Raw genomic sequence first — 25,365 nt, forward strand, 5'->3', positions numbered from 1 at the left:
ATTCAACACACAGACACATACTTGGGAAGATTACCGAGAATTCAGGTGTTTATGCCTCGTTTACCACTGACCATTGATGGCTCTGATTTTGTGTGTGTGTGTGTGTGTGTGTGTATTCTGTATAGTTTTTTGTTTTTTAAAATTATTTTTAATTTTCTTTAGTGAATATATATATGTATATACTATTATATATATTAGTTGTAGATGGATACAATACCTTTATTTTTTAATTTGTTTTTATCTGGTGCTAAGGATCGAACCCAGTGCCTCACACATGCTAGGTAAGCGCTCTACCACTGAGCCATAACAAGCCTCTATTTTCTTCATTTTTATTTTATTTTTTTAAATTTATTTTATTTTTTAAAGTGTGTTATAAAAATTTATTGGTGTAAGCATCCAGACACTTCCAGGTGGGAAAGATGATGATATGCAGATTCCACTAGGAGGTGCAACAGAAAATCGTGTGGGCAGGACAGAACGCCTGGTGCACGACTCCAAACAAAGGTTAGATGAGAGCGCTTCCTCTGGGAAACTCAGAATAATAATTTAAAGCTTCATGAGGCAAGATATGTCCCGATTTAAAACACTAAGAAATAGTGCCATCAATGAAAAAGGAAATCAGCTTCTAAGTGTACCAAAAGGGGTGAAGGACAAACAAGAGGGACATTTGCATCTGTCGAGGTACAAATGGGAGTGTTCCATCGAGGGGCGTTAATTATTATTAATGGCAAACCCTGCAGATACAAAATAAAACCCAAATCACTGGTCACATGATTCAAAATTTATATGTAATAAAGGCAAGGCAATAGACTCAAGTTATGGCCTGTCAAATATTTACTCCATGGACATTATCTGCAGAAGCATTTGGCCGATTTTTACACAGTGATTCCTTATGCACGCCAAAGGGATTTCTGTAAAAATGTCGCTATATACAGTCTGTACACACATCCACCAGTGATTCTCCATCTCCCGGGGGAGTTATCGACTTAAAGCAGGATACCTGAGGTTTCATGTCTTTAGTTGCCTTATCACAATCCCAAATATACACTTCAGGGGTTTTGTTTTCAAAGACAAACAAATTTTCCTTGAATATGTGCACTATGGTTAAAATTAAAAACAATAAAAAAATAAAATAATTGCTTGAAGGAGCTGGCCCTCCCCACCCCATGCGAGAGACTTCATCAGGCTGTGGCACAGCGAGGGCTGAGTGTGTCCCTGGACTGCGCCGTGGGGGTGGCCCTCTGTGGCGCCTCCAGCAGAGCCGGCAAAGGTTCTCCTCGACTTTCAAAAGGAGGATGCAAAGGAAAGGAGGGAAAACAAAACCCCAGAGGCCAAAGGGTTTCAGTGGGACGAAGTTCCTCCACCACTTAGAGAATATCTCTGCAGCCGCTGCACCAGCTGGGGCACCGTGGTGCCGGAGATCCCGGGGCAGGCCTCTTCTGCTAGGTAGATGGCCCCTCGCAGCTCCTCTATGGACCCCAGGTTCCCTCCACATGCTTGGCTCTTCTCCTTCAGCTCCGCAAGCAGAGGAGAAATAATTGTCGATAAACACTGAGAGAAAGGCCTCTTTGGGATTTCTTTCATCTTGTTTCTCTCCAAATCCAACGGCTGAAGAGCTCCGTTTTCAAGATTCTTGGGATCCTTCTCTCGGATTGTGAAGATCCAGTCCCCGGAGTCACTACCTCCAGATGCCTGGCCATCTGTTTCCACGTCCGAGTCCTCAGAGCTGGAGTCATCCTGGCTCTGCTCGGCCTTCCACCGCTTGTACCTGTCGATGATCTCCGTCAGGTAGGATGTCTTCTTTGCATTGTGCATTATGAATTTGTGCTTCAGCAGCTCCTTAGCAGTGGGTCTAAAGCTCAGCTCCTTGTTCAGACAGGCCTCCACGAACTCCTTGAGGGGTTTTCTGTAGTTCCCTTCCAGTGTCGGGGGCGGGGGGGTTTGTTCTTTGGAATCAGGAATAAAACCTTCATGGGATTCAGCTCGGAATGAGGGGGCTCCCCTTTCGCCAGTTCTATAGCTGTTGTACCTAGTGAACAGATGTCCGTCTTCAAGTGGTAAGCTGACTGTTTAATGACCTCGGGCGCCATCCAGAAGGGGGTGCCCACGAAGGTGTTCCGCTTTATCTGGGTATCTGTCAGCTGGCCCGCCACTCCGAAGTCGGCCAGCTTCACCTCTCCATGCTCAGATGTCTCTGTGGATTTTCTTCTCTGAATGAAGATAATCAAGTCCTTTCAGAATTTCTCTTAATATGGTGGCAATCTGAATTTCATCTAAAGGGCCAGGTTCTAATAGATCCAGTGCAGAGCCTCCATAAGTCACAATAAAGGAATGGGGAGGGGAAGAAGAGAAATTCAGTAAATCAGACAAAGGTGAACAAAGGGAAGGGAGGAGTATAGGAATAGGAAAGACAGTAGATGGCTCTGATTTCTGCTCAATTCTTGTTCTTCACTTGGTGCATTGCATGGGATCACAATTTCCAGGGCAGCAGCAACTCAAATGCAGGACCATAACCCTCAATATCACTGAGGGAAGGTGATAGAGATTTACTGCTGATTGGGAACTACCAACCAGGGAGGTTTACAAAACAGGGTGATTCAGTAGATCCTTTAAATCTAAGTATCAGGTTTCTTGACTCTTTCCTTATTTCTGTTGGAGAATGCTTCCCTCCACCATCTTTTTGCAGAATTCTCTTTCTCTGTAGTTCCTTCTCACCCATGAAAGTCTCATTATATATAGTTACTGTGTCTTAAGTTATCCCCAAGTATGTCAGATGATCAACAGATCATCTGGTAACAACTAGAAAAAAACTTTTCTTCCTGTTACAAAAGTGTTTCATGAGAATCCTTTATCTGCTATAGCCAGAGCTCGGACATGGGGACCAAGGAACAAAACACAAATGCCATCATTATTCTTCCTTATCCTACTCCTTTAAAAACAGATACAATCCACAAACCATGTAATTTATGCATTTAAAGTATACAATTAAATGGGTTTCAGTATAAACACAGAGTTGTATATCCATCAACACAATTTTAGAATATTTTTTCAGTTGAAAAATGCTTATCCCCCAACCTCTAAATGTAAGTAACCACTCAGCTATGGCTTCTGTGGATTTTTCTACCCTGGGCTTTTCATATAAATGAAGTCAAGCAAAATGTGGTCTTTTGCATCTTGACTTCTTTCACTTAGCACAATGTTTTCTTTCTTTTCTTCTTCTTTCTTTTGGTACTGGGAATTGAACCCAGGGGCACTTTGCCATTAAACCACATCCCCAGCCCTTTTGTTTTTTACTTTGAGTCAGGGTCTCACTGAGTTGATTAGGGCCTCCCTAAGTTGCTGAGGCTGGCCTTAAATTTGTGATCCTCCTGCCTCAGTCTCCCAAGCTGCTGGGATTATAGGTGTGTGCCACTGTGCCTGGCAGCATAATGTTTTCAGGGTTCATTCATGTTGTAGCATGTTTCAGCACTTTATTTCTCTGTATTTCTCATTATTACCATACACCACATTTTGTTTATCTGAACATTTCTGTTGTTTCTATTTTGGGGGGTATTATGAATGCTATTTCTATAAATGTTTACATATCACTTTTTTGGGTAAACATGCTTTTGATTCTCTTGAGTAAATACTTAGGAGTAGAATTGCTGGGGTATATGATGACTCTGTGTGACTTTTAGAGAAACTGTCAAACCTACTTCCAGAAAAACTGCATTATTTTTACATATCTACCAGGAGTGTGTAAAGATTTCATGCTAGCCATATTCTCACCAACACTTGTAATTTTTAAAAATATTTTTATTTTTTAGTTGTACATGGACACAATATTTTTATGTGGTACTGAGGATTGAACCCAGGGCCTCACACATGCTAGGTGAGTGATCCAGCACTGAGCCACAATCCATGCCCCAACACTTGTCATTTTTTATGTGTCTGTGTTTTAAAGCAAAATTCTAGCCATCCAGGTGGATACAAAATGTCTTCTCATTGTTTTGATTTGCACTTCCCTAATGACTAATGATGTTAAACATTTTCCACTTGCTGTTGACCACTTGCATATCTTCTTTAGAGAAATATTGGCTCAAATCTTTTGCAAATGTTAAATTTGAATTATTTGTGGTTTTGTTGTTATAACCTAAGAGCCCTTTACATATTATGGATATTAGATATTTATTAGAAACATTATTTCCAAGCATTTTCTCCCATTCTATGGGTTGTATTTTACTTTCTTGATAGTGTTCATTAATGCACAAAAGTTTTAATTTGGGGGCTGGGGATATAGCTTAGTTGGTAGCATGCTTGCCTTGCATGCACAAGGCCCTGGGCTCAATCTCCAGCACCACAAAAAAATAAAGTTTTTAATTTTGATGAAATCCACTTATTCATTTTTTCTTTTGTTCTTTGTGATTTTTGCTGCATATTTAAGTAGATATTATCTAATCCAAAGCTGTGAAAATTCACATCTGTGCTACCATCTAAGGATTTTATAGTTTTAACTTTTACATTTATGTCTCTGATTTTGACTTGATTTTTATAGCAGAACAAAGACAAAGATGACCTTGATTTCTCATTGGAAACAATGTAAGGGAGAAAATTCTTTAAAATACTGAAAGAAAGCACTTTTAACCTAGAGTTCTATAACTTTCAGAAAAACTTTTCAAAACAAAAGGTTAAATAAAGAAGTTTTCAGGTATAAGAAAGCTGAAAAATTTTATCTATAGCAGATCAACTCTTCAAGAAGTGTTAATAAAAGTTCCTTAGGCAGAAGAACATGACACCAGATGAAAATCTCTTTCTGCACAAAGAGCACCAGAAATAGTAATGCATGAATATATCTGCTGTTATTTAAATCCTCTCTAAGAAGTAATTTTGATGATAGCTGTATGTATTATATTTCTGATTCACAGGGTGTACAGATATTTGGCCAAAAATTATTCTAGTTGTTTCAGTGAGGATGCTTTTGGATGAGATTAAATTTAAATTGGTAACCTTTAGTAAAGCCAATTGCCCTCTCTAATGTGGGTGGGCCTCATGCAATCAGTTGACAATCTGAATAGAAAACAAATAACCTTTCCCTGGAGCAGGAGGGAATTCTGTAACATTGGACTTCATCAGCCATCTTGGCTCTTCCTGCCTGATGGCATTTGAACTTGAACATCAGCTTTTTCTGGGTCTTGAGGCTGCCATCCCACATAGAGGATTTGAATTGCCAGCTATCATAATCATGTGAGTTAATTCCTTATAATAAACCTCACACACCCACACATTTATGCATACGTGTATACACACAGACATCCTATTGGCTCTGTTTCTTTGGAGAACCACAACAGGAAAGTAATTGACTATTTTAAAAAACAAAACCATAGGCTCCCGTTCGCCTGCGTCTTGCAGACAAATGGCTGTGACTCAGCGCTAAATGATCCCGCTGAAACAACTTTTCAGCTTTTCCTGATCCTGCAGAGGTTAATACCAACCGAGCCTCCATAGGCAGTGGCCACAGGATTGAGACGGGGCTTGGGAGAGCCAGTCAGGACCCACCTGTTGCATCGGTCACCCGGCAAAGGAAACGAACTGTCGCCATTCACATGGGATATCACCATGGCAGAGAACTGACGTCACCAGAATGCTGCGGAGGAAATAACTTCATTGAAACAAGCAGCGGCAGCTGTGTAACCCCCTAGCCCTCCCTCTCCACACAGCGGGGAATCCTCAAGGGCCCCTCCCAGCTCTCCCATGAGCGTGATAGTCAGACCCGGGGAATCAGGAGTGGCGCGGACCCGCGTCGCGGGATCCTGGCTACTGCTCCCACCAGCGCTGACAACTGAGGTCTCTTGAACAAGCTACCGGGGGCGTGGCTACGGGAGGGCAAGCAAAATACGCTGAGGGTTCTCAGCCCCAAGCTCCACAACCTTAGGGTCTGAGGGAATGGCAAGCAGGGAGAGTGTGCCCAGTCGTTCAAGAAAATAGGGCTCTCAGGAGCAGCAGACCTGGCATGTAGCCAGTATTGTGGTGAGCATCACCAATGAGCAGGGCCTGGCTGGAGAAAGGGCCCTAGGCAATCAGGATTGGAGACCTGCCCAGTGGGGGAGGAGGAGCTAGTTCACAGTGATTGGTTCTGGCGTATTGAGAGGAGAAGCTTGGCCCGGTGGGCACAGCTCCACCTACTGGAAGAGAAGTTAATCAAACTGTAAGACTACACTTTTTAATTTTTTTTTAAATTTAAATTTAAATTTTTTAAATTTTAAATTTTTATTTTTTTGATTATTTTAAATTTTTTTTCTTTTTTCTTTTCTATTTTTTTCTTTTGTCTTTTCATTTCTTTTCAGTTTCCTAATTCCCCTTTCCTTGACTTCTACCTGTTTACTCTCATTCTCTTTAGTGACTTCTTCCCTTCTCTTCTAATAACTTTCCTCCCAAGCATCACGTCGCTGTTTATGTGTAATTTACTAAATATGTATAGGTAAGTGTTCTGAGGCATTATATAGTGCTACAAAGTCCCTAGCTACCCCCAAATACTCCAGACCATTCTCCTGTTAATATCCCTTGTCAGTAGAGCAACCCTCCAAGGTTGCCAAGAGATACCATCCTCAATACCATCACATCATTCAACCTAAATATAAGTCCCAAGACCAAACCACAGACCGCTATATGCCATCAGAATCTGTACACAGTTTAGGAAACGAATGAATCTGCATTAAAGTGCAACAAAACTCATCATCTCTAGTCATAGTCTCCCATCACAAAAGAGAGACCCCAGAGATACACAAAACCAAATAAATTTATAGGAGTAAACAGTAACTCAGCAATCAAACAGAACAAGAAGTAACATGAGCAGCATGAAAAAGCAAGGAAGAAAATGAGTACAAACAATGCAGGACAGCCTAAATACTCAGGAGGACCTAGAGGCATCAGAAAAATGGTCAAATAAAGAACTCAAGGAATACCTTAGACAGATGGAATGGAATCTTAAAGAGGACATGAGACAGCAAATTCAAACAATGAAAGAACACATTGAAAATGAATTACATAAACAGATAAAAGAAGCAAATAAGCATCTTTATCAGGAGATAGAGATTATAAAAAAAATCAAACAATAATCCTAGAAATGAAGGAAACTACAAACCAAATTAAAAACTCAAATGAGAGTATCACTAACAGAGTGGAGCAAGTAGAAGTCAGAACTTCAGATAATGAAGACAAAATATATCCTCTTGAAAAGAGTCTAGCCAACTCAGAAAGGCTGGTAAAAAATCACAAGGAAAACATCCAAGAGATATAGGATAACATAAAAAAACCAAACTGGACAGAAAAGGCCCAGTGGCCTGCGGAGGGACAGAGCTTCCAATCACTCCTGCAAGGTAGGCGGGCCTGCGACCCACCAGCAGAAGAGGAGCAGCGGCCTGCTGAGAGGCAGAGCCGCCCCCTCCCCCTGCACCGGCAAGGTAGAGGGAACTGTGACCACCCACAGAGCAGGCCCAGCGGCCTGCTGAGGGGCAGAGCCGCCCCCCACCCCCCGCGCCTGCCAGGTAGGCAGAACTGTGACCACCGACAGAAAAGGCCCAGTGGCCCGCGGAGGGACAGAGCTTCCAATCACTCCTGCAAGGTAGGCGGGCCTGCGACCCACCGGCAGAAGAGGAGCAGCGGCCTGCTGAGAGGCAGAGCCGCCCCCTCCCCCCGTGCCTGCAAGGTAGACGGAACTGTGACCACCATCAGAACAGGCCAGTCCTGCAACCGACAGACAGAACAGGCCCAGTGGCCTGAGGAAGGGTAGAGCCGCCCCGCCCCCCACGCCTGAAAGGTAGGCGGACCTGCGACCCACTGGCAGAACAGCCCCAGAGGCCTGCAGAGGGGCAGTGCCGCTGCCTGCTCCTGCAAAGTAGGCAGAACTGCGACCACTGACAGAACAAGCCTAGTGGCCCGCAGAGGGACAGAGCCGCCGCCCGCGCCTGCAAGGTAGGCGGACCTGCTACCGACCGTCAGAGCAGGCCCAGTGGCCTGCCAGAGTGGTAGGCACATTGCCCCAATTGGAGGAGGGGCAGAGCCGCCTCCCGCACCTGAGAGGGAGACTTTGCAACTATACAAGACCAATATAAATATATAGGGGGAAAATTCAATAGCACAACAGTTTCACCAAGTAGAAAGGAACGCGAACAGTATGAAGAGACAAGGAAAGAAAGGACCACAAGCAATGCAGGTCAACTCAACTTTAGAAGAGGTAATAGCTGCAGCAGATGGAATGTCAGATAAAGAATTCAGGATATACATGCTTCAGATGATCTGGAGTCTCAAGGAAGACATCAGACAGCAAAATCAGACAATGAAAGATCACTTCAACAATGAATTACATAAACAAATCCAAGAAGCAAAAGATCAACTATACAGGGAGATAGAGGTTATAAAAAACAAACAAACAGAAATCCTAGAAATGCAGGAAGCAATAAACCAACTTAAAAACTCAATTGAGAATACTACCAGCAGAGTAGAACACTTAGAAGATAGAACATCAGACAATGAAGATAAAGTATTTCAACTTGAAAAGAACATAGACAGCTCAGCAAGACTGTTAAGAAACCATGAGCAGAACATCCAAGAAATATGGGATAACATCAAGAGACCAAATTTAAGAGTCATTGGGATACAGGAAGGGACAGAGTTTCAAACCAAAGGAATGAGCAATCTATTCAATGAAATAATACGAGAAAACTTCCCAGACTTGAAGAATGAGACAGAATCCCAAATCCTAGAAGCCTACAGGACGCTAAATGTGCAAAATCATAAGAGACCCAAACCTAGACACATTATAATGAAGATGCCCAACATACAGAATAAGGAGAGAATTTTAAAAGCTACAAGAGAAAGGAAGCAGATCACATTTAGGGGTAAGCCAATCAGGATAACAGCTGATCTTTCAACACAGACTCTGAAAGCTAGAAGATCCTGGAATAACATATTTCAAACACTGAAAGAAAATGGGTTCCAACCAAGAATTGTGTTTCCAGCGAAATTAAGCTTCAGGATGGAAGATGAAATTAAAACCTTCCACGATAAACAAAAGTTAAAAGAATTTGCAGCTAGAAAACCATCTCTTCAAAACATCCTTGGCAAAACATTACAGGAAGAGGAAATGGAAAATAACAATGAAAACCAACAGTGGGAGGTAGGACAGTAAGGGGGGGAAAATAATCAAAGAGGAAAACAAACCATGTTTAGTAACATAAATAAACAAATATGGTTGGAAGAACAACCCATATCTCAATAATAATCCTAAATGTTAATTGCCGCAGTCTGGCTGGGCACAATCAGGAGCCACTTGTCAAAAGAAACTAACTTTATTTTTAGAACCACACACGCCAAACAAAACAGCCTCTCAGGAAAAACCCTCAGAGCCTCAACTGCCACCACCGGCTTTCCACAAGCCTCTCTCTCCCACACAAGCTTCTCTCCACCTCCCACAATCCTCCTGCTCTTGAGGCCGATTGGCTGGGTCACGTGGGCGGAGCCAAAAAAGTCCCCCAATGAGCAGCTCCGTGGTCTGAAAGGGCAGGGAAACAGCCCAATGAGCATCACCTCAGAGGAGCCAATCAGCTAGATGTTGCTGGGGCCGCTGTGAGCCAATCATCAGCCGGCAGCTGGAAGTTTGCTGGCAGCTGGAAGTTTGCTGGGGCCCCTTCGGCTGTGGCTCTCAACATCTCCCCCTCTCTGTTTAAACAACAAGCATGTGGCTTAGGGACCGTGTCTGTTAGGCAGTCCATTTCAACATATGGTCCTTACCCGTCATCGGATGAACTGACCTCTAGGCGTCAGCCTCCTGTCTTAGGTTGGTACCACTGTAATTGGATCATACCCGTCACTGACTACCGGTCCAGCATACAGCTATACTTGTGGATAGGCCTTTGCACCAGTGGGGGGGTGAGGTTCTTTGCCTCACCTCTGTTGGCCCCCAAATTTTAGACCATCACTAGTAGAGGAGGATGCAAAATGCCATGACATTAAGCCAATTGAGGGCTCCTTTGAAAAATTGTACCACCGGTGACATCATCAGCAAAAATACCCCAACACTACCACAAGTCGCTGCACCAACAGATAGTTCACAATGCATACAGGTGAGCTCACAATGTGTCCAGGCAAGTTCTGCAAGCAGTTCAGTGATGGCTATTGTAGAAGCTGTAGATTGGTTTTATCTTTGACTTCACCAGCACTGGGATGAAGATAGGAATTCTGGCAATAATGGCTAAAGAAAAAATTATGTAACATTCCAGAAGGCACTAAAAGAAAACAATTTTCTTAACAATTTACATTGTCTTCACCGGCACTGGGATGAAGATAGGAATTCTGGCAATAATGGCTAAAGAAAAAATTATGTAACATTACAGAAGGCACTAAAAGAAAACAATTTTCTTAACAATTTACATTATCTTTAAGAGAATTATTAAATATAATGAAAAGGAAAGGTGAAAGTAAACAAACAGATCTGTTAACCTTCTTTTTTGTTTACATATTAAAACAATCCTCAACAGTTGTTTACCCAATTTAAATTAAACCATATAAATCACGTGAAAAAAAATATTTGGATCCATTTTATCATGAGCGCTCATCATATATGATATATGGACATACGTACATTCAAACATATAACACAAAACACAAGTGTGCACACATAATATAATACATACAACACATAACATTATAGTAAAGGCCTTATAACTTTTTACAGGTGAAATCTCCATTGCAATGTTTAAAAACTCTATAGTCAAAAAATAGAACTGATCAGCAAAACATTAACCTAGGTCTGTATGAGCTCAAAAAACAAAATAGAACTTCATGATATGGCAAAGGGCAATAATAAAATAGATATTGAAAAAAGCATCCTGGTTCTGTTGCAGATGTAAGAATAGCCAAACTGGAGTTTTGGATATCAGTTGTTATGGATTTGAGCCAAATCATCTTCTTTTTGGTCTGTAGAAATCGCTTTAGTTAATCTTTCTGGAATCCAAATCGGCTGCTGTTCTCCCTGTGGAAACACATAAACAGACCCCCGACTCCAGACAATCACTGGGTCAGGACCTTGGTTAATCTCTCTGGAATCCAAATCGGCTGCTGTTCTCCCTGTGGAAACACACAAACAGACCCCCGACTCCAGACAATTACTGGGTCAGGACCTTTCCATTGTCCTGTTAGAATATCCTTCCAAAGTACCTTGGGCTTATGTACATTTTTTGGACACATATGCCTTTCCGCAGCACTAAGTCCTGATGAATCCAAATTTAAAAAGTTTAGAGTAAAAAGGGTTATTTTAAGTTTATCTTTGGGGAATATATACCCCTTCCCAATTCCTTCTTTTTGCTTTAATAAGTACATTTTAATAGTTTGATGAGCTCTTTCAACTATGCCTTGTCCCTGTGGATTGTATGGGATTCCTGTTATATGAGTAATGCCAAATGTTGAGCAAAATTGTTTAAAAGAGGTAGAAGTATAACCAGGGGCATTATCTGTTTTTAACTGTTTTGGAACACCCACAGTGGCAAAATTTTGTAAGCAATGAGCTATAACATCTTTAGTTTTTGCTCCGGCATGAAGGGAGCCCATCAAAAATCCAGAAGAAGTATCAACTGTAACATGCAAATATTTTAATTTTCCAAATTCTGGCAAGTGTGTGACGTCCATCTGCCAAATATGGTTAGGTATCAATCCTCTAGGATTGACTCCAAGATTAACTTGTGGTAAAAAGGTCACACAATTTTGACATTGTTTTATTATTTGTCTAGCTTGTTCCTTAGTTATTTTAAAACGCTTTTGTAAAGTATTAGCATTGACATGGAACTTTTTATGAAAATTTATAGCTTCTTCTAGTGTAGAGAAAATATGTATGTCATGTGTAGTTTTATCTGCTAAATCATTGCCCAAACTAAGGGCTCCAGGCAATCCTGTATGTGCCCTGATATGTCCTATAAAGAATGGATCTTTTCTGTCCCAGATTAGACTTTGTATAGTGGAAAGCAAAGAGAAAACAGTAGAAGAAGGGGAAATCCTACCAGCATCTTCAAGAGATACTATAGCATTAACTACATACTGACTATCAGAAAATAAATTAAATACAGAATCTTTAAACATCACAAAAGCTTGTAAAACTGCATTAAGCTCTACCTTTTGAGCTGATTGTTTGGGTACTAAAAATGTAAAAGTTTGATCAGGGGTAACTACTGCTGCTGTACCATTATTTGACCCATCAGTGAATATATTTGGAGCATTCATGATAGGTGTTTTTCTTGTCATTTTTGGAAAAATTACAGGATGCAATGACCAAAAAGACAATAAAGGATTAGATGGTAAGTGGTTATCAAATGAAACCTTAGATTTGCACATGATTATTGCCCAAGTATTTAACTCATTAGCTAACTCATCAATTTGATTCATAGTATATGGAGTAATAATTTTATTGGGAGAAATTCCAAACACTCCCTTTGCTGCTTTTATTCCTTTGAGTATTAATTGTCCTACAGCCTCAGGATACCTAGTAAGAATAGTGTTAGGAGAATAAGATAAATGTATCCATAATAATGGACCTTCTTGCCAAAATACTCCTGTAGGAATATTTTTTGTTGGTAGTACAATAAATAATAAAGGCAAACTATATCAATTCTATCCAAATGCATATTTTCCATATATGTTTCAATGATTTTTAATGCCTTTCTTGCTTCAGGCGTTAACATTCGGGGTGAATTTGGATCTGATGGACCTTTTAGGATATCAAATAAAGGTCCCAACTCTCCTGTTGGTATACCTAAATAAGGCCTTATCCAATTTATGTCTCCTAATAACTTTTGAAAGTCATTAAGTGATTTGAGTTGATCTACTCGTATTTGAATTTTTGGTGGACGGACCATGGTTGAGGATAATAGAACTCCTAAATAATTAATTGGAAAATTTAATTGTACTTTATCTATTGCTATCTCTAGGTTATAATTTTTTAATAAGTTTGTAAGTGTGGCATAACATTCTAGCAATGTGTTTTTATCTTTGTGTGCTAATAATACATCATCCATATAGTGAAATATTTGTAGTTCAGGATTTTGATTTCTAAGTGGCTGGATTACTTTGTTAACATAAATTTGACACATAGTTGGGCTGTTAGCCATCCCTTGAGGGAGTACTTTCCATTCATATCTCTGATCAGGACCTTCATGATTCAGTGCAGGGATAGTAAATGCAAAACGTGGACTATCCTCAGGATGAATTGGAATTGAAAAAAAACAATCTTTAATATCTATAACTAAAACATACCAGGTTTTTGGCAAAGCAGACAACTGAGGAATCCCTGATTGAGCAGGTCCCATAATAACCATCTCATTATTAATGGCTCTTAAATCTTGCAATAATCTCCATTTACCAGATTTCTTTTTGATGACAAAAATGGGAGTATTATGGGGAGATACAGAAGGTTGTATATGTCCTTCCGCTAATTGTTGTTTGACCAGGTCATGGGCTGCTTGTATCTTTTCTTTAGTCAGGGGCCACTGAGGAACCCATACTGGTCTTTCTGATTTCCAAGTAATTTTTATTGTCTCAGTGGCCCTTTCTGAAAATCCAACCCATGTCTTTCTGTTCCTTGATCTATTTGTATTGGTGCTGCTATACCTTGTTCTTGTTTTTCTAATCTTTTTCCTTTCCTAAAACCTTGTCTAGTCATAATAGTGGGTGCATTTTGGTTGATGTTATTTGTTAATGTCAAACCTAATTGATCTAGGACATCTCGTCCCCATAAATTTACGGGAAGATGATCCAATACATATGGCTGTATAGTTCCTTCACATCCTTCAGGATCCTTCCAATCTAATACCATTGCACTTCTATGGGGATTAGTCACCACTCCTAGGCCTCGAAGCGTTTGAGTGGCTTGTTGTAATGGCCAATGTTTTGGCCATTCTTGACGAGAGATGATGCTAAGGTCTGCACCTGTATCCAGTAGCCCATTAAATTCATGTCCTTGAATATTTAGTTTTAGCATGGGGCGAGAATCTAAATTTAAAGAAAGCATAGCCCAATCTACACCTGTGGAGCCTAATCCCTTGGAACCTCTTTCTACAGTACGACTGGAACATTTATCACGTAGGCTGGGTATTATTAGTAACTGTGCTATTCTATCTCCTGGTGAAATTACTGATATACCCTTTGGAGAACTGGCTATAATTTTTATTTCACCTTCATAATCGGGATCAATTACCCCAGGACTTATCATAAGTCCTTTTAGAGTAGAAGAGCTGCGTCCCAATAATAAGCCTACTGTTCCTTTGGGAAGAGGTCCTTTCACCCCTGTGGGAATGATTTGAACTCCCATCTCTGGAGTTAGTACTGCTCTGGCGGAGGTGCAGATGTCCAACCCTGTGCTCCCTCTGGTTTGTCTGATGAGGGATCTGATGGACAATGTGTCCTGGGCACTACCCTGATGGGGTTGCTGGGTTCCTCCAGTGCTCCGTATATTTGTGGTTTTGGGCCCCGGAGCATTGGGCCCCCCTGTCCATTTTTTGGCAATGGAGCCCGATGCCTTTCTCCACGATATCATGGATAAACACCTGGTCCTTGTTCGTTTTTTGATAATGGAGTACCCTCTATGGTGGTTTGAGAACGGCATTCATTAGCCCAATGTCTCCCTCTACGGCATCGTGGGCAAATACCTGGTATTCTACTCCTTTGATACCTAGTTTTGTTAAACCCTCCTCCAATGGGGCAATTCCTTTTAAAATGTCCTGTTTGTTCACAATTGTAGCATGTTCTTGGCCTGGCATCTAAAGCCTGTTTTACTGCAGCTGCCACAATTTGCCCTTGTTCATTAATGTCTCTGGCATCTAAAGCCTGTTTTACTGCAGCTGCCACGACTTGCTCTTGTTCATTAATGTCTCTACATAATTTAATATATGTGTTTAAATCTTCATGTTTCCATGGTCTAATGATATCTCTGCACCAACGATTCGCTTGCTCATAAGCCAGGTGTTTTAGTAATGGCATTGCTTGTTCTGTATTCCCAAAAACTCTGGTAGCTGTTTGAATAAGCCTATCTACAAATTCAGCATAAGGTTCATTAGCTCCTTGTATTACCTTAGATAATTGACCTTGTAAACCTCCATGTCCTTGTAAAGTCTTCCATGCCTTAATTGCATCTGCAGCAATTTGTGCGTATACGCCAGGATCATATGCAATTTGTTGCTGCTGATCCTCATAAGGTCCCTTTCCTAACAACATATCTAGATTTCTCTGAGGATAACCAGCTGCTGCATTTCGCCTAGCCGTCTCCTTGCAAAATTCCTCATTGGCAACCTTCCATAACCGGTATTGTCCTCCATTTAGCACAGCTTTACACATATTAGCCCAATCTGCTGGCGTCATGTTCAAGTTGTTAATGGATTCGACCATGCTTACAGTGAAGGGTGCTTGAGGACCATAGGTTGTTACAGCCTCTTTTAGCTGCTTCACTGTTTTGAAATTTAAAACTTGGTAAAATCGCTGCCCTCCTGCCTCAAATACAGGGCATGTTAATATTTGAGATCTTGTCTCAGGATCCCAACTATCAACTGCGGGGGTTGGGGACCTCCCAGCATATGGAGGTGGCCTTGTTAGTTGGACACTTACGTCCTCTGGTGATAGAAAGGTGTTAGTAGCAGTCTCCTGTAGAGGTGGTGCTGTTGGTTGGACACTTACACCCTCTGGTGATAGAAAGGTGTTAGTAGCAGTCTCCTGTTGTAACTTTCCCCCTGATGGCTTTTTCTGTTTTACATTTTCTTTCTCTGTCTGACTAGCTTGAGAGGCCTTCTCTTTTACTTGAATCTTTTCCTCTGTCTGACTAACTTGAGAGACCTTCTCTTTTACTTGAATCATTATGTCTTCTCCTTCCTCTACCATTGTCTGAACTGAAGGCTTTGGACTAAGCAAACAAGATATGAACGTCCACAATGGCAATGTGCCAACTGGCAGAGTCCCTGGGCTTTTCTTTTCTATTCTTTTTAAATCTTCACCATGATGGTTCATTGTGATATATTTAACAACTCCTCCTTAAAAAGCCATGGGCTACATTTTTGTATTGTATCAACGTATGCCCTGATTGTTCTTGATTTTACTGAGATGCCTCCTTCCTCTAACAATTTACTTAACACTCTTTCAGTTTGTTTTTTACTAATTTCTGATCCCGTATTTCTACTATAATACAACCCAACAAGATGACGCCAAACAAAACCGAGACAGAATGAAATAAAAAGGGAACAACAAAAAGTCATTATAGCCTTTCTATCCTCATGACATGTGCATCCGTCCTTTCTCCCTATCTGTTCCTCAGACGTAAATAGTTTTTCCTCAGATGTGAGCAGTTTTTCTTCCGTCTCACTCATCTCCAGGGACAGGCAACTTAAAACAAAAGTGAAGCAAAATAAAAGAGGAATCTTAAAATGGCTACCCATCCTCTCGCCCTGCCCTCAGGGGCGAGCAGTTTCACTTACCCTCAGTCGCTCCCCGTACGGGCCACCAAATGCCGCAGTCTGGCTGGGCACAATCAGGAGCCACTTGTCAAAAGAAACTAACTTTATTTTTAGAACCACACACGCCAAACAAAACAGCCTCTCAGGAAAAACCCTCAGAGCCTCAACTGCCACCACCGGCTTTCCACAAGCCTCTCTCTTCCACACAAGCTTCTCTCCACCTCCCACAATCCTCCTGCTCTTGAGGCCGATTGGCTGGGTCACGTGGGCGGAGCCAAAAAAGTCCCCCAATGAGCAGCTCCGTGGTCTGAAAGGGCAGGGAAACAGCCCAATGAGCATCACCTCAGAGGAGCCAATCAGCTAGATGTTGCTGGGGCCGCTGTGAGCCAATCATCAGCCGGCAGCTGGAAGTTTGCTGGCAGCTGGAAGGTTGCTGGGGCCCCTTGGCTGTGGCTCTCAACAGTTAATGGCTTAAACTCACCAATCAAGAGACATAGGCTAGTAGAATGGATCACAAAACAAGACCCAACAATATGCTGCCTACAGGAGACGCATTTGATAGGAAAAGACATACATAGGCTGAAGGTGAAAGGTTGGGAGAAATCATATCACTCATATGGACTTCAGAAACAAGCAGGAGTGTCCAGACTCATATCAAATAAAATAGATTTCAAGCCAAAGTTAATCAAAAGGGATAAAGAGGGACACTACATACTGCTCAAGGGAACCATACACCAACAAGACATAACAATCATAAATATATATGCCCCAAACAATGGTGCAGCTATGTTCATCAAACAAACTCTTCTCAAGTTCAAGAGTCTAATAGACCACCATACAATAATCATGGGAGACTTCAACACACCTCTCTCGCCACTGGACAGATCTTCCAAACAAAAGTTGAATAAGGAAACTATAGAACTCAATAACACAATTAATAACCTAGACTTAATTGACATATATAGAATATACCACCCAACATCAAGCAGTTACACTTTTTTCTCAGCAGCACATGGATCCTTCTCAAAAATAGATCATATATTATGTCACAGGGAAACTCTTAGACAATACAAAGGAGTAGAGATAATACCATGCATCCTATCTGATCATAATGGAATGGAACTGAAAATCAACGATAAAAGAAGGAAGGAAAAAGCATGTATCACTTGGAGAATGAACAATAGGTTACTGAATGATCAATGGGTTATAGAAGACATCAAGGAGGAAATTAAAAAATTCTTAGAGATTAATGAAAACACTGACACAACATATCGGAATCTATGGGACACATTGAAAGCAGTTCTAAGAGGAAAATTCATTGTTTGGAGTTCATTCCTTAAAAAAAGAAAAAACCAACAAATAAATGATCTCATACTTCATCTCAAAATCCTAGAAAAAGAAGAGCAAAACAACAGCAAAAGAAGTAGAAGGCAAGAAATAATTAAAATCAGAGCTGAAATGAATGAAATCGAAACAAAAGAAACAACTGAAAAAATTGACAAAACTAAAAGTTGGTTCTTTGAAAAAATAAACAAAATCGACAGACCCTTAGCCATGCTAGTGAAGAGAAGAAGAGAGAGAACTCAAATTACTAGCATACGGGATGAAAAAGGCAATATCACAACAGACACCTCAGATATACAGAAGATAATGAAAAATTATTTTGAATCCTTATACTCTAATAAATTAGAAGATAGTGAAGGCATAGATAAATTTCTTAAGTCATATGATCTGCCCAGATTGAGTCAGGAGGATATAGACAACCTAAACAGACCAATATCAATTGAGGAAATAGAAGAAACCATCAAAAGACTACCAACTAAGAAAAGCCCAGGACCGGATGGGTATACAGCAGAGTTTTACAAAACCTTTAAAGAGGAACTAATACCAATACTTTTCAAGCTATTTCAGGAAATAGAAAAAGAGGGAGAACTTCCAAATTCATTCTATGAGGCCAACATCACCCTGATACCTAAACCAGACAAAGACACTTCAAAGAAAGAAAACTACAGACCAATATCTCTAATGAACCTAGATGCAAACATCCTCAATAAAATTCTGGCGAATCGGATACAAACACATATCAAAAAAATTGTGCACCATGATCAAGTAGGATTCATCCCTGGGATGCAAGGCTGGTTCAATATACGGAAATCAATAAATGTTATTCACCACATCAATAGACATAAAAATAAGAACCATATGATCATCTCGATAGATGCAGAAAAAGCATTCGACAAAGTACAGCATCCCTTTATGTTCAAAACTCTAGAAAAACTAGGGATAACAGGAACATACTTCAATATTGTAAAAGCAATCTATGCTAAGCCTCAGGCTAGCATCATTCTGAATGGAGAAAAACTGAAGGCATTCCCTCTAAAATCTGGAACAAGACAGGGATGCCCTCTCTCTCCACTTCTGTTCAACATAGTTCTCGAAACACTGGCCAGAGCAATTAGACAGACGAAAGAAATTAAAGGCATCAAAATAGGAAAAGAAGAACTTAAATTATCACTATTTGAGGACGACATGATTCTATACCTAGCAGACCCAAAAGGGTCTACAAAGAAACTATTAGAGCTAATAAATGAATTCAGCAAAGTGGCAGGATATAAAATCAACACGCATAAATCAAAGGCATTCCTGTATATCAGCGACAAATCCTCTGAAATGGAAATGAGGACAACCACTCCATTCACAATATCTTCAAAAAAAATAAAATACTTGGGAATCAACCTAACAAAAGAGGTGAAAGACTTATACAATGAAAACTACAGAACCCTAAAGAGAGAAATAGAAGAAGATCTTAGAAGATGGAAAAATATACCCTGTTCTTGGATAGGCAGAACTAACATCATCAAAATGGCGATATTACCAAAAGTTCTCTATAGGTTTAATGCAATGCCAATCAAAATCCCAATGGCATTTCTTGTAGAAATAGATAAAGCAATCATGAAATTCATATGGAAAAATAAAAGACCCAGAATAGCAAAAACAATGCTAAGCAGGAAGTGTGCATCTGGCGGTACAGCGATACCAGACTTCAAACTATACTACAGAGCAATAGTAACAAAAACAGCATGGTACTGGTACCAAAACAGGCGGGTGGACCAATGGTACAGAATAGAGGACACAGAAACCAATCCACAAAACTACAACTATCTTATATTTGATAAAGGGGCTAAAAGCATGCAATGGAGGAAGGATAGCATCTTCAACAAATGGTGCTGGGAAAACTGGAAATCCATATGCAACAAAATGAAACTGAATCCCTTTCTCTCGCCATGCACAAAAGTGAATTCAAAATGGATCAAGGAGCTTGATATCAAATCAGAGACACGCCGTCTGATAGAAGAAAAAGTTGGCTACGATCTACATACTGTGGGGTCGGGCTCCAAATTCCTCAATAGGACACCCATAGCACAAAAGTTAATAACTAGAATCAACAAATGGGACTTACTCAAACTAAAAAGTTTTTTCTCAGCAAAAGAAACAATAAGAGAGGTAAATAGAGAGCCTACATCCTGGGAACAAATCTTTACTCCTCACACTTCAGATAGAGCCCTAATATCCAGAGTATACAAAGAACTCAAAAAATTAGACAATAAGAGAACAAACAACCCAATCAACAAATGGGCCAAGGACCTGAACAGACACTTCTCAGAGGAGGACATACAATCAATCAACAAGTACATGAAAAAATGCTCACCATCTCTAGCAGTCAGAGAAATGCAAATCAAAACCACCCTAAGATACCATCTCACTCCAGTTAGATTGGCAGCCATTATGAAGTCAAACAACAACAAGTGCTGGCGAGGATGTGGGGAAAAGGGTACACTTGTACATTGCTGGTGGGACTGCAAATTGGTGCAGCCAATTTGGAAAGCAGTATGGAGATTTCTTGGAAAGCTGGGAATGGAGCCACCATTTGACCCAGCTATTCCCCTTCTCGGTCTATTCCCTAAAGACCTAAAAAGAGCATGCTACAGGGACACTGCTACATCGATGTTCATAGCAGCACAATTCACAATAGCAAGACTGTGGAACCAACCTAGATGCCCTTCAATAGATGAATGGATAAAAAAATGTGGCATTTATACACAATGGAGTATTACTCTGCATTAAAAATGACAAAATCATAGAATTTGCAGGGAAATGGATGGCATTAGAGCAGATTATGCTAAGTGAAGCTAGCCAATCCCTAAAAAACAAATGCCAAATGTCTTCTTTGATATAAGGAGAGTAACTAAGAACAGAGTAGGGACGAAGAGCAGGAGAAGAAGATTAACATTAAACAGGGATGAGAGGTGGGAGGGAAAGGGAGAGAGAAGGGAAATTGCATGGAAATGGAAGGAAACCCTCAGGGTTATACAAAAGTACATACAAGAGGAAGTGAGGGGAAAGGGAAAAATAATACAAGGGGGAGAAATGAATGCCAGTAGAGGGGGCAGAGAGAGAAGAGGGGAGGGGAGGGGAGGGGAGGGGGGATAGTAGAGGATAGGAAAGGCAGCAGAACACAACAGACACTAGTATGGCAATATGTAAATCAATGGATGTGTAACTGATGTAATTCTGCAATCTGTATATGGGGTAAAAATGGGAGCTCATAACCCACTTGAATCAAAGTGTGATATATGATATATCAAGAACTATGTAATGTTTTGAACAGCCAACAATAAAAAATTAAAAAAAAAAAAACAAACCAAATTTAAGAGTCATCGGGATAGAGGAAGGTATAGAGGTTCAAACCAAGGGAATGAGAAATCTGTTGAATGAAATAATTATGGAAAACTTTCCAGAGAGGTCATTCCTCAAAAAAAGAAAAAACCAAGAAATAAATGAGCTCACACTTCATCTCAAAGCCCTAGAAAAGGAAGAGTAAAACAACAGCAAATGTAGCAGAAGGCAAGAAATAATTAAAATCAGAGTGGAAATCAACAAAATTGAAACAAATAAACTATTGAAAAAATTGACAAAACTAAAAGTTGGTTCTTTGAAAAAATAAATAAGATTTACAGACCCTTAGTCATGCTAATGAAGAGAAGAAGAGAGAGAACTCAAATTACTAACATACGGGATGAAAAATGCAACATCACAACAGATGCTACAGAAATACAGAAGACAATTAGAAATTATTTTGAAACCCTATATTCCAATAAAAAGAAGATAGTGAAGACATCGATAAATTTCTTAAGTCATATGATTTGCCCAGACTGAGTCGGGAGGATACACACAATTTGAACATACCAATATCAATGGATGAAATAGAAGAAGCAATCAAAAGACTACCAACCAAGAAAAGCCCAGAACCAGATGGGTATACAGCAGAGTTTTACAAAACCTTTAAAGAAGAATTAATACCAATACTTTTCAAGTTATTTCAGGAAATAGAAAAAGAGGGAGCTCTTCCATATTCATTCTATGAGGCCAACATCACCCTGATTCCGAAAACAGACAAAGACACCTCAAAGAAAGAAAATCACAGACCAATACCTCTAATGAACCTAGCTGCAAAAATCCTCAATAAAATTCTGGTGAATTGGATACAAAAACACATCAAAAAAATTGTGCTTCATGATCAAGTAGGATTCATCCCTGGGATGCAAGGCTGGTTCAATATACGGAAATCAATAAATGTTATTCACCACATCAATAGACTTAAAGATAAGAACCATATGATCATCTCGATAGATGCAGAAAAAGCATTCGACAAAGTACAGCATCCCTTTATGTTCAAAACACTAGGAAAAACTAGGGATAACAGGATCTTACCTCAACATTGTAAAAGCTGTCTATGCTAAGCCTCAGGCTAGCATCATTCTGAATGGAGAAAAATTGAAGGCATTCCCTCTAAAATCTGGAACAAGACAGGGATGCCCTCTCTCACCACTTCTTTCAATATAGTTCTCGAAATACTGGCCAGAGCAATTAGACAGATGAAAGAAATTAAAGGCATAAAAATAGGAAAAGAAGAACTTAAATTATCACTATTTGAGGACGACATGATTCTATACCTAGAAGACCCAAAAGGGTCTACAAAGAAACTACTAGAACTAATAAATGAATTCAGCAAAGTGGCAGGATATAAAATCAACACGCATAAATCAAAGGCATTCCTGTATATCAGTGACAAAACTTCTGAAATGGAAATGAGGACAACCACTCCATTCACAATATCCTCAAAAAAAAAAAAAATACTTGGGAATCAACCTAACAAAAGAGGTGAAAGATTTATACAATGAAAACTACAGAACTCTAAAGAGAGAAATAGAAGAAGATCTTAGAAGATGGAAAAATATACCCTGTTCATGGATAGGCAGAACTAACATCATCAAAATGGCGATATTATCCAAAGTTCTCTATAGGTTTAATGCAATGCCAATCAAAATCCCAATGGCATTTCTTGTAGAAATAGATAAAGCAATCATGAAATTCATATGGAAAAACAAAAGACCCAGAATAGCAAAAGAAACTCTAAGCAGGAAGTGTGAATCAGGCGGTATAGCGATACCAGATTTCAAACTATATTACAGAGCAATAGTAACAAAAACAGCATGGTACTGGTACCAAAACAGGTGGGTGGACCAATGGTACAGAATGGAGGACACAGAGACTAATCCACAAAGTTACAACTGTCTTATATTTGATAAAGGGTCTAAAAGCATGCAATGGAGGAAGGATAGCATCTTCAACAAATGGTGCTTAGAAAACTGGAAATCCATATGCAACAAAATGAAACTGAATCCCCTTCTCTCGCCATGCACAAAAGTTAACCAAAATGGATCAAGGAGCTTGATATCAAATTAGAGACTCTGAGTCTGATAGAAGAAAAAGTTGGTTCCGGTTTACATATTGTGGGGTTGGGCTCCAAATTCCTTAATAGGACACCCATAGCACAAGAGTTAATAACTAGAATCAACAAATGGGACTTACTTAAACTAAAAAGTTTTTTCTCAGCAAAAGAAACAATAAGAGAGGTAAATAGGGAGCCTACATCCTGGGAACAAATCTTTACTCCTCACACTTCAGATAGAGCCCTAATATCCAGAGTATACAAAGAACTCAAAAAATTAAACAATAAGATAACAAATAACCCAATCAACAAATGGGCCAAGGACCTGAACAGACACTTCTCAGAGGAGGACATACAATCAATCAACAAGTACATGAAAAAATGCTCACCATCTCTAGCAGTCAGAGAAATGCAAATCAAAACCACCCTTAGATACCATCTCACTCCAGTAAGATTGGCAGCCATTATGAAGTCAAACAACAACAAGTGCTGGTGAGGATGTGGGGAAAAGGGTACTCTTGTACATTGCTGGTGGGACTGCAAATTGGTGCAGCCAATTTGGAAAGCAGTATGGAGATTCCTGGGAAAGCTGGGAATGGAACCACCATTTGACCCAGCTATTCCCCTCCTTGGACTATTCCCTAGAGACCTTAAAAGAGCATACTACAGGGATACTGCTACATCGATGTTCATAGCAGCACAATTCACAATAGCTAGACTGTGGAACCAACCCAGATGCCCTTCAATAGATGAATGGATAAAAAAATGTGGCATTTATACACAATGGAGTATTACTCTGCACTAAAAAATGACAAAATCATGGAATTTGCAGGGAAATGGATGGCACCAGAGCAGGTTATGCTAAGTGAAGGTAGCCAATCCATAAAAAACAAATGCCAAATGTCATCTTTGATATAAGGAGATCAACTAAAAACAGAAGAGGGAGGAAGAGCATGAGAAGAATATCACCATTAAACAGGGATGGAGGGGGGAGGGAAAGAGAGAGAGAAGGGAAATTGCATGGTAAAGGAAGGAGACCCTTATTGTTATACAAAATTACATATAAGAGGAAGTGAGGGGAAAGGGGAAAAAAACGAGGGGGAGACATGAATTACAGTAGAGGGGGTAGAGAGAGAAGATGGGAGGGGAGGGGAGGGGAGGGGAGGGGGGATAGTAGAGGATAGGAAAGGCAGCAGAATACAACATACACTAGTATGGCAGTATATAAAAAAGTGGATGTGTAACCAATGTGAATCTGCAATATGTATACGGGGTAAAAATGGGAGTTCATAATCTGCTTGAATCAAATGTATGAAATATGATATGTCAAGAGCTTTGTAATGTTTTGAACAACTAATAATAAAAAAATTAAAAAAAACAACAAAACCAGCATATTGTGGAGTTTGTAATGTATTTAAAGTTGAAATACATGACAAAAATTGACACCTTTATCACTAGGAAATGAACTTTATCTCTGGTACTATTTTTTGCTCTGAAATCTGTTGATATAATATAGTCACTCTAGATTTCTTTAGTATTGACATCTTATATCATTTTAATTCTTTTACTTTAAACATACATGGGTCTTCCTATAAAATGATCATAGTTGGGTCTTGCTTTTTAAGATGATACAACCAAACTCTCTGCCTTTGGCTTAGGGTAACTAAGATAATTTATATTTAATGTGATCAATAATACAGTGAGATTGGTGTCTATTATCTTGCTATTTGCATTTTGTTGTATTTCTTTCTTTTTCCACCTTATTTTTGATAAATCAAGATTTTAAAATCATTCCACTTTATTTCCTTTGTTGATTTATTATTTACAATGGTTTTATTTTAGTGTTGCTTTAAGGGTCACAGCATATACTGATAAACCCAGCCTGATTACCTCTTAATATTGGGAGCCATCTTGCCACAAAGGCATGAAAAGCTAATTTCAGCTTTACTATAAATTACTGAGAATTCTAAACTTGCTTGGAATGCCTGCCCGTGCCTTGAACTCACCCATGCCTGGCTTTCCCTAACCAGATAACAACCCTCTCTGAGGCTCTAATGACCTTCATAAATTCTGATGTTGGGGCCAACAAAAATATAAACTAGCCTTTGTGTT

General features: G+C 39.9%; 1 pseudogene; it reads right to left on the reverse strand.

Annotated features, from left to right (window-relative positions):
- Positions 1-1,234: 1,234 nt before the first annotated feature.
- On the reverse strand, positions 1,235-25,163 carry LOC124081048 (serine/threonine-protein kinase 24-like; annotated as a pseudogene).
- Positions 25,164-25,365: the final 202 nt, after the last annotated feature.

Source organism: Marmota monax, unplaced genomic scaffold (genome assembly GCF_021218885.2).
Source record: "Marmota monax isolate L192 unplaced genomic scaffold, Marmota_monax_Labrador192_F-V1.1 WCK01_AAM20220418_F8-fsc00405, whole genome shotgun sequence".
NCBI classification, from domain to species: Eukaryota; Metazoa; Chordata; class Mammalia; order Rodentia; family Sciuridae; genus Marmota; species Marmota monax.